Source organism: Cavia porcellus, unplaced genomic scaffold (assembly GCF_034190915.1).
Source record: "Cavia porcellus strain 051 isolate PalLab524CR breed Dunkin Hartley unplaced genomic scaffold, mCavPor4.1 scaffold_7, whole genome shotgun sequence".
NCBI classification, from domain to species: domain Eukaryota; kingdom Metazoa; phylum Chordata; class Mammalia; order Rodentia; family Caviidae; genus Cavia; species Cavia porcellus.
In genome coordinates, this window is record NW_026947490.1 from 45037722 (window position 1) to 45046438 (window position 8717).

Consider the following 8717-nt stretch of genomic DNA (forward strand, 5'->3'; position numbering starts at 1 on the left):
ATTGTATAAAAGAGTTAAGGCTTTCTAGCTTAAGAATAAAAATGTGAGTGGAGAAGCAAGCGTAAACACAAAGGAAATACAAAGGCTATTCACAGAAATAATTAATGAACACTTCTAAAGCACAGGAAAAGGAGATGATAGATATATGAAGCATACAGAACTCCAGCCAGCTATAACACAAACAGATCTACACCCAGACATATAATAATCAAGACCCCAGAAATTCATGACAAGAAATGAATATTAAAAGCCATCAGAGAAAAGAAACATATCACCTATAAAGGAAAACCCATCAAAATCACTACACATTTCTTCACACAAACTATCAAATCAAGAAGTGCTTGGAGCAAAATATTCCAAGCCCTGAAAGAAAATAACCTCTAACTCATATTTATGTACCCTGAAAAACTTTCTCTCAAAATTAATGGAGAAACAATATGCTTCCATGACAGAGCAACTGGGGGAGTTCATGACCACCAATCCAACCCTACAAAAAATACTGAAAGACATTCTAGGGAGAGAAAAAAACACCAGGATTTCAGGACCAGTGGCAGAGAGGCCTCAATGATTGGGCCAGACATTGGAATGAGGGAGAAAAGTAGACAAATAATGAAAGAAAAATAGCATATCATAAAAGTCAGAGAAGTTTGGCTATAATCTCTAACATAGGTGGCCTTGATACACTAACAAAAAGAAAGCTGGGAAGAGTAGATCAAGAGATAGGGTCCATAGAGATGCTCTGTATAGGAAATATAATTAACCTGAAAGTGTTTGTCGACCAAAAGTCAAATATGAGAAATCAATGCTCTATGTGACAGAGAACCAGAGAGAAATAGGGGCAGTTCATCAAGCTGCAGATAGGTTGGAAAGACATGAAACTATTGTGCAGTGGAAAGCTACTCAGCTATAAAGAAGGAAAACATGGAGGCTTTTGTAGGTGGAATAAAACTTAAGATCAAGCCCAGGGATAAAAAGGTTCAAAACCACTTAGCAGGTTGCTCCTCTAATCTAAAATCTAAAGGAATTGGAGGGACCCAAAATGTACAATGCCCTCTGTGAAAGTAAAGGGAAGGAATTGTCCTAAAAAGGGAGGCAGAGGACATTGTTAAAAGTCTATTAGGATTTAAAATCCACATTATTCTCATTGCTCTGTTTAGTTTGATTATATTCTGTTCCAGGCTGTTGACCTGTACTAAATTTGAAGGCACAGACAGCTATTCCAAAAATAGCAGGATATACGATGGTAACCATCCTTAATTTCTTATTAACTTAATCTGAAGCCCTGTATAATTTACACTTATTATGACTGATCCTATTTGAATCTGGTTTGTTAGATCATTGGTTTGTCTTGACTGATTTTATTTGAATCTGTTATGATTGATAGTATCAATTCTGAGAGTATAGGCACCTTCTGAAGGTGAGAAAGTTCGTTAGAATACCAACTCTATTACCCACTTTTGAAGTGTTATAATGTCTCCAATGTTTTCTTTTTATTAATATTGTTATGTACTGATATGTTCCATTATACTATGCCTGATGATATAGACAATTATATTGAAGATAACAAGGGATATCTTAGTAACCATGGTAGAACACCTTGTTTGGTGCCATTATATGTCTTTTTCCTTTTGTGTTTTTACAGGAATTTGTTTTGTTGTCTTTTGTTTTGTTTTATTTTTCGCTCTAATACAGAAAGGATAGATATACATTGAAGACTCATGCATGCGTACAACTTCTAAATAGTTTATGAGAACTGATTACATACTGCACAATGAAATTAACAGTTACCTTGAAGCAAAAGAGACACTAAGGTACTCGGTGCTGATTCTGTAGTATCATGATGTGAAATCCAGTAACTGTATTATTCTTTGTTCAGAGTGATTTTACTGTCTTTTGTTTTGTTTAATTTCAACATACATGAAGGTATGGACAGCTTTTTTGAAGAGAATGAATGACACTATGACAGCCATTATTGACTTCCTTATTGTCTGGTCTTGCAGACCTAAAATGTCTTCATCGTCCTGTTCTGATCACCTTTATACTATTTTGTTTTCTATGAATTCTCTGTATGCAAAGACATGGAAAATATTTGGAAGGACAGAAGTGACAATATGATAGATAATGAAGATCTCCAGTTGTCTTGCTTTGAAATCTGTGTCTTTTACATTGTTTTCTTATGTTCTGTTTTGTTCTACTTTGTTATGTTTAATTTTACCCTCTTTAAAATAGTATTTTTAAAAAAAGAAATTTGGTCAAGACTTATTCCCAACATTTTTCAAAATTTCAAGAAATTTAAAGGCAAGGAAGTCTCCCTATCTCATTTCTAGAAATAAGTATTGTGCTAACAGCAAAACCAAAGAAAAACTCAACCAAGAAAGACAATAACAGGCCAATCACTTTACAGAAAATAGATGCAAAATTCCTCAATAATATACTAGCAGACAGAATGCAACAAATCATCAAGAAGATTATACACAGTAATCAAGTGGGAATGAAATTTGTAATGCAAGGTTAGTTTAACATGTGGAAATCAATACAAACAATACACCCTATCAACAAAATCAAAACAAAAAATCACACAATCACCTCAATAGAGGGAGAAAAACCTTTTGAGAAAATCCAACATGCATTCATGATTTTTTAAAAACTACAGAAAACAGAAATACATTGTCTTTAACTCAATCTGATAAAAGCCATATATGATAAGCTAACAACTGACATCTTACCAAGTGGACAAAAATTGAATGTTTTCAAACTAAAATCTGGAGAAAGATAAATATATCCATTATTGCCACTCCTATACAATACATTTCTGGAGACAATAGCCAGATCAATTAGACAACAGAGATAAATGAAAGAAATAAGCTTAGGAAAAGAAGTTAAAATATGATTATTTGGGGATGACATGATACTCAGCCTAGAGCATCCTCAAAACTACACTTAAAGACTTCTAGATCTGATGATTAAATTCAGTGATGTACCTAGATACAAAGTTAGTGCAAAAACCAATAGCATTCCTCAACACAAACCACAAAATTCCTCACACAGAAGTAAAGGAAAATACACTTCTCATAATACCATCCAAAAAATGAAATACTAAGAAATCAAACTAACAAAGGAAGTAAAAGTTGTATACATTGAAAAACTACATTACTATGAAACAAGAAATCAATGAGGATTTCAGTAAATGTAAATACATTCCTTGATCATGGATAGAAAGAACACACATTGTGAAAATAGTCATTCTCTCAAAATTTTATACAGATATAATGCAATTCCAATCAAAATAGCATTAGCGTACCTCACAGATCTAGAGAAATAATTCCTAAAATTTATCTGCTACCACAAGAGATCTAGACTAGCAAAGGCAAATCTGGGTCACAAAGGCAAGGCAGGAAACATCAGAGTTCCAGATGTGAAATTATACTATAAGCCTACTGTGATAAAATTAGCATGGTACTCAAGTAAAAACAAACCTGAATACTAATGGAATAGACTATAAGATACAACCACAACTACAAGCACAGTTACCCACTGCATCTTTGACAAAGGAGCCAAATATGTTTACTGGAATAAAGATAGCCTCTTTAATAAGCGGTGCTGGGGAAACTGACTTTTCATATGTCCAAAGCTAAAAACTAGGTCCGTGACTATTACCATGCACTAAACTGAAGTCAAAGTGGATCTAAACTAAAGTCAAAGTAGATAAAAAATCTAAATATTAAAACAGAAACACTAAATCTTCTGGAAGACAAAGTAGGTGGAAATCTTGAAATCATAGGGATAGGCTGAGAATTTATAAACAAATATCAAACTGCATGGCAATTACTTCCCAGAATCAAAAAGTGGGTCTTGTTTTATAGAAAAGATTTTGCATTTCAAAAGAATTCTTCAGCAGAATGAAAAGAAACCCATGAATTGCAAAAATATCTTAACCAACTCTTCCTCAGACAAAGGATGTCTATCTAGAACATATAAAGAATTTTAAAATTCATACTCTCAAAACTCAAAGACCCAATCCATTAATAATCAAAATGTACTGTATCAACATTAGTTTCTTTTATCCCACTTCAATCCTAAAGAGCAAAACTCCTATTCTTTCATTCATTCTCCTTAGTATCATATTTGTACAAACTGGTACAACACGCATGTATCAGTGCTTCTCAAATTTTAATGCACTATGAATCTCCTGCTATGAATCTCCTGGTTTTGCTAAAAGACTAAGTATAATTCAGTACACTTGGAAGCCCTCACAAATTCTGTACTTCTTAAAAAATCCAAGGTAGTGACACTGCTTTTTGTTCAAGAAACACACTGAATTACAATGGCCTACATTCTTCCCAAACCTGTTTTTTTTCTAACATCCCTCTGTAGCTAGAAAGGAAGAGTGGTAGGAAGCAACACTGTGATTTTTCATGGAGAGTCAGGGAATAAAAACTATACAAAAACTATACAAATGTGTAGTCTCTTGGCCAAGTGAGAAGATTTTTAACAAGAGCAACATCAAATATTTCAACTACAACACAGGCATTAGGAACAAAGAGAAATTTTGGAAACACTACAAAGTTGGAATAAATTCAGTACACATTTTTATGGAGAACATACCATATATAAGCAAAGCATATTACCTTGAATAGATATTTTTTAAAAGGCATGTGATTTGCTCTTAAGGTTCTAGAGAACTGAAAGAGGTAAGTGTCCTACCAAACTGCCAAGGAAAGTAGAGGGTGAGGCACGCAGTTAGAAAGTATGATTGAACTCTGGATATCTCCGCCCAGACTGCTGGAGTTCCCCCAGGCTTCCAGGTGCAGTGAAAGGGAGAGGTGGGTTTGAGGCTTCCATATCAGCCTCCCCATTCCGGCTTCACTTGGAGACCTGCTGAGCTGCCGACGGATGGGCGGTCCCACACTACCAGCCTAGCCTTGCCTGTTTAGCTGCCGCGCCTGGCCATAGGTCTGCAGAGGAGGAGCTGGGCAGATCTGGGGTGCCCTCACCGGCCTCTCTGCGTGTCTGGAGGACTCTGGATATCTGCACCCAGACTGCTGGAGTTCCCCCAGGCTTCCAGGTGCAGTGAAGGGGAGAGAGGTGGGTTTGCCTGTTTAGCTGCCATGCCTGGCCATTGGTCTGCAGAGGAGGAGCTGGGCAGATTTGGGGTGCCTGCATCGGCCTCTCCATTTGTCTGGAGGACTGTGGATATCTCTGCAACCAGGGAGGGTCCACAGGTTCCTGAAGCACTGCAGCCTGTGGTGAGTACACTAACCCGGTTACGATTGAAGAACTGTGGAGCTTCCAAGGGGCAGGTGGGCGCACAGTGTCCCTGAGGCCCAGCTTGTCTGGAACTGCAGAGTTCTGAGCAGGCAGAGGAGGGCCACTGGTTCTGTAGGCCCAATGGCTTGGGGTAGCGCGGTGCCACAGTCTCAGTAGCTCCAAACATAGAAGGGGATTTTCAATAGATCCTGATGAAGCTTTCAAATATCACTCGAAACACAGAAATATAGGAAAATGACAAAACGAAAGACCAAATTACAACCTCAAACCTCCAGCCCATCTCAAGAAACCCTAGGAGCGATGTATATAGAAGAAAATATATCCCATCCACCTCATATATCGGACACAATAGCCACTGAAATTGACAAGCAACTCCAGGAAGCTTTAAAGAAATTCAAACTCGAAATAATCTCCCAGATAAAAGAAGAAATGATAAAAGAAATGAAAGAGATTCTAAATATATCTAAAGAAAACACAGATAAAAAATTGGAGGAACTAAACAAAAAGATAGAATCCCTAGATGAGCAATATAAGAAACAAACAGAATACATAATGCAGATGCACAGAGATATACAGGAAATAAAAAACTCCACTGAAAGTTGTAAAAACTGCCTTAATGAAAGTGAAGATAGAATTTCAGACCTTGAAGACAGGATTGCAGCTAGTGAACGGGAAAGGAAAGATCTTTTGAAAATAACAAGGAATCAGGAAACAACAATTCAACAACTGCAAGACGATGCAAAGAAGAATAACATAAGAATGATAGGGATTAATGAAAGAGAGGGAGACAACATGAAGGATGTCAGGAGGATATTTAGAGAAGTAATAGCTGAAAATTTCCCTAGCATGAGATCAGAAACTGACATCAGGATCAGTGAAGCATATAGAACTCCAAACAGTCATAACCAAAATAAAACTACACCCAGACATATAATAATCACCATCCCAGAAATGCAACACAAGAATAGATTATTAAAAGATGTCAGAGAGAAAAGACAGATCACTTATAAAGGAAAACCTATCAGAATCACAGCAGACTTCTCAGCACAAACAATAAAGTCAAGAAGAGCATGGAGTGAAGTATTCCAGATCCTAAAGCAAAATGATTTCCAACCAAGACTGATATATCCTGCAAAACTATCATTCAAAATAGATGGTGAAATACAATACTTCCATGACAAAGAACAGCTGAAGAACTTCATGAACACCAAACCAACCCTGCAAAAAATATTGAAAGACAGTTTAGATACACAAAGGAAAAAACCACTAAGCAAAGCAAATAATTAAACAGAACAGAAAGATAAAGATGCAACAGCAGAGAGATAATATTCCTACAATTAACCAGCATTTAACAGTAATAACCATTAATGTAAATGGTCTCAATACACCAATCAAAAGAAACAGACTAGCAGAATGGATCAAGAAACAAAATCCAACCATATGCTGTGTACAGGAAACCCATCTAACTCAGAAGGATACTCACAGACTGAAAGTCAAAGGATGGAAAACAATTCTTCATGCAGCAGGAATCCAAAAAAAGGCAGGAGTAGCCATTCTGTTTGCAGACAACGTGAACTTTAAACCAACAATGACCATAAAGGACAAAGAAGGTCACTACATACTCGTAAGGGGAAAACTCCAAGAGGAAGAGATAACTATCTTAAATATATACGCACCAAACTCCAGAGCACCCAGTTATATAAAACAATTATTAATAGAAATGAAAACTCAAATTATCAGTAACACAATTGTAACAGGAGACCTTAATACACCACTAACACCAAAGGACAGATCAACCAGACAGAAAATGAGCAAAGAAATAACAGAACTGAATCACACCTGTGAACAAATGGGTTTGATAGACATATACAGAATGTTCCACCCAACAACATCAGAATACACATTCTTCTCAGCAGTACATGGATCATTTTCTAAAATAGACCATATATTAGCTCACAGAACATATTTAAGCAAATGCAAAAGAGTTGAAATCATCCCTTGCATATTATCGGATCATAGCGCTCTGAAATTAGAAATTAATGACAAAAGATACTGCAAAAATTACGCAAACACATGGAAACTAAATAACACACTCTTGAGTAATCAGTGGGTCACAGAAGAAATTAAAGAAGAAATTAAACAATACTTAAAAGAAAATGAAAATGCAGATACAACTTACCGGAATCTGTGGGATGCAATGAAAGCCGTTCTGAGAGGAAAATTTATTGCACTGAGTTCCCACATCAGGAAAACAGAGCGAATACAAACAAATAACTTGATGCTACACCTCAAACAGCTAGAAAAAGAAGAGCAAGTCAAGCCCAAAGCCAAAAGAAGAGAGGAAATTATAAAAATCAGAGCAGAAATCAATGCAAGAGAGACTAAGAAAACAATCCAAAGAATCAACGAATCAAAGAGTTGGTTCTTTGAAAGAATAAATAAAATCGATAAGCCCCTAGCCAACCTTATTAAAAAAAGGGAAGAAAAAGCTCAAATTCATGCAATAAGAAATGAAAAAGGAGAAATCACTACAGACCCAATAGAAATACAGAGGATCATCAACACCTATTTCGAAAACCTCTACTCTCAAAAGTTTGATAACACAGAAGAAATAGACAGATTCTTAGAAGCATATGAAGTACCATAGCTAGATCAAGAGGATATAAAACTGTTGAATAACCCAATCTCTGCTAATGAACTTGAAAATGTAATTAAGGCCTTACCCACCAAGAAGAGCCCAGGCCCAGATCGATTCACTGCAGAATTCTACAAGAAATATAAAGAAGACCTAATGCCGACACTCCTCAAACTATTCAATGAAATTGAAAGGGAAGCAATCCTTCCTAAGTCATTCCTGGAAGCAAATATTACTCTAGTACCAAAACCTGAGAAAGACCCAACTATAAAAGAGAACTATAGACCGATCTCCCTAATGAACACAGATGCAAAAATCCTCAATAAAATATTGGCAAATAGGATCCAGCAAATCATCAAGAAGATTATACACCATGACCAAGTGGGATTCATCCCAGGAATGCAAGGATGATTCAACATACGCAAATCAATAAATGTAATCCACCATATCAATAAAGCCAAAAATAACAATCACATGATCATTTCTATAGATGCAGAAAAAGCCTTCGATAAGGTCCAACACTTATTCATGATAAGAACTTTACAGAAAATTGGAATAAATGGTCTTTACCTCAATATAATAAAGGCCATTTATGACAAACCAACAGCCAGCATCATACTAAATGGCCAAAAATTGAAAGCCTTTACTTTCAAATCGGGCACAAGACAAGGATGTCCTTTATCACCACTCCTATTTAATATAGTACTGGAAGTACTAGCCAGAGCAATTAGGCAAGAAAGAAATAAAAGGGGTAAAGATAGGAAAAGAAGAAGTTAAATTATCATTGTTTGCAGATGACATGATACTCTACATA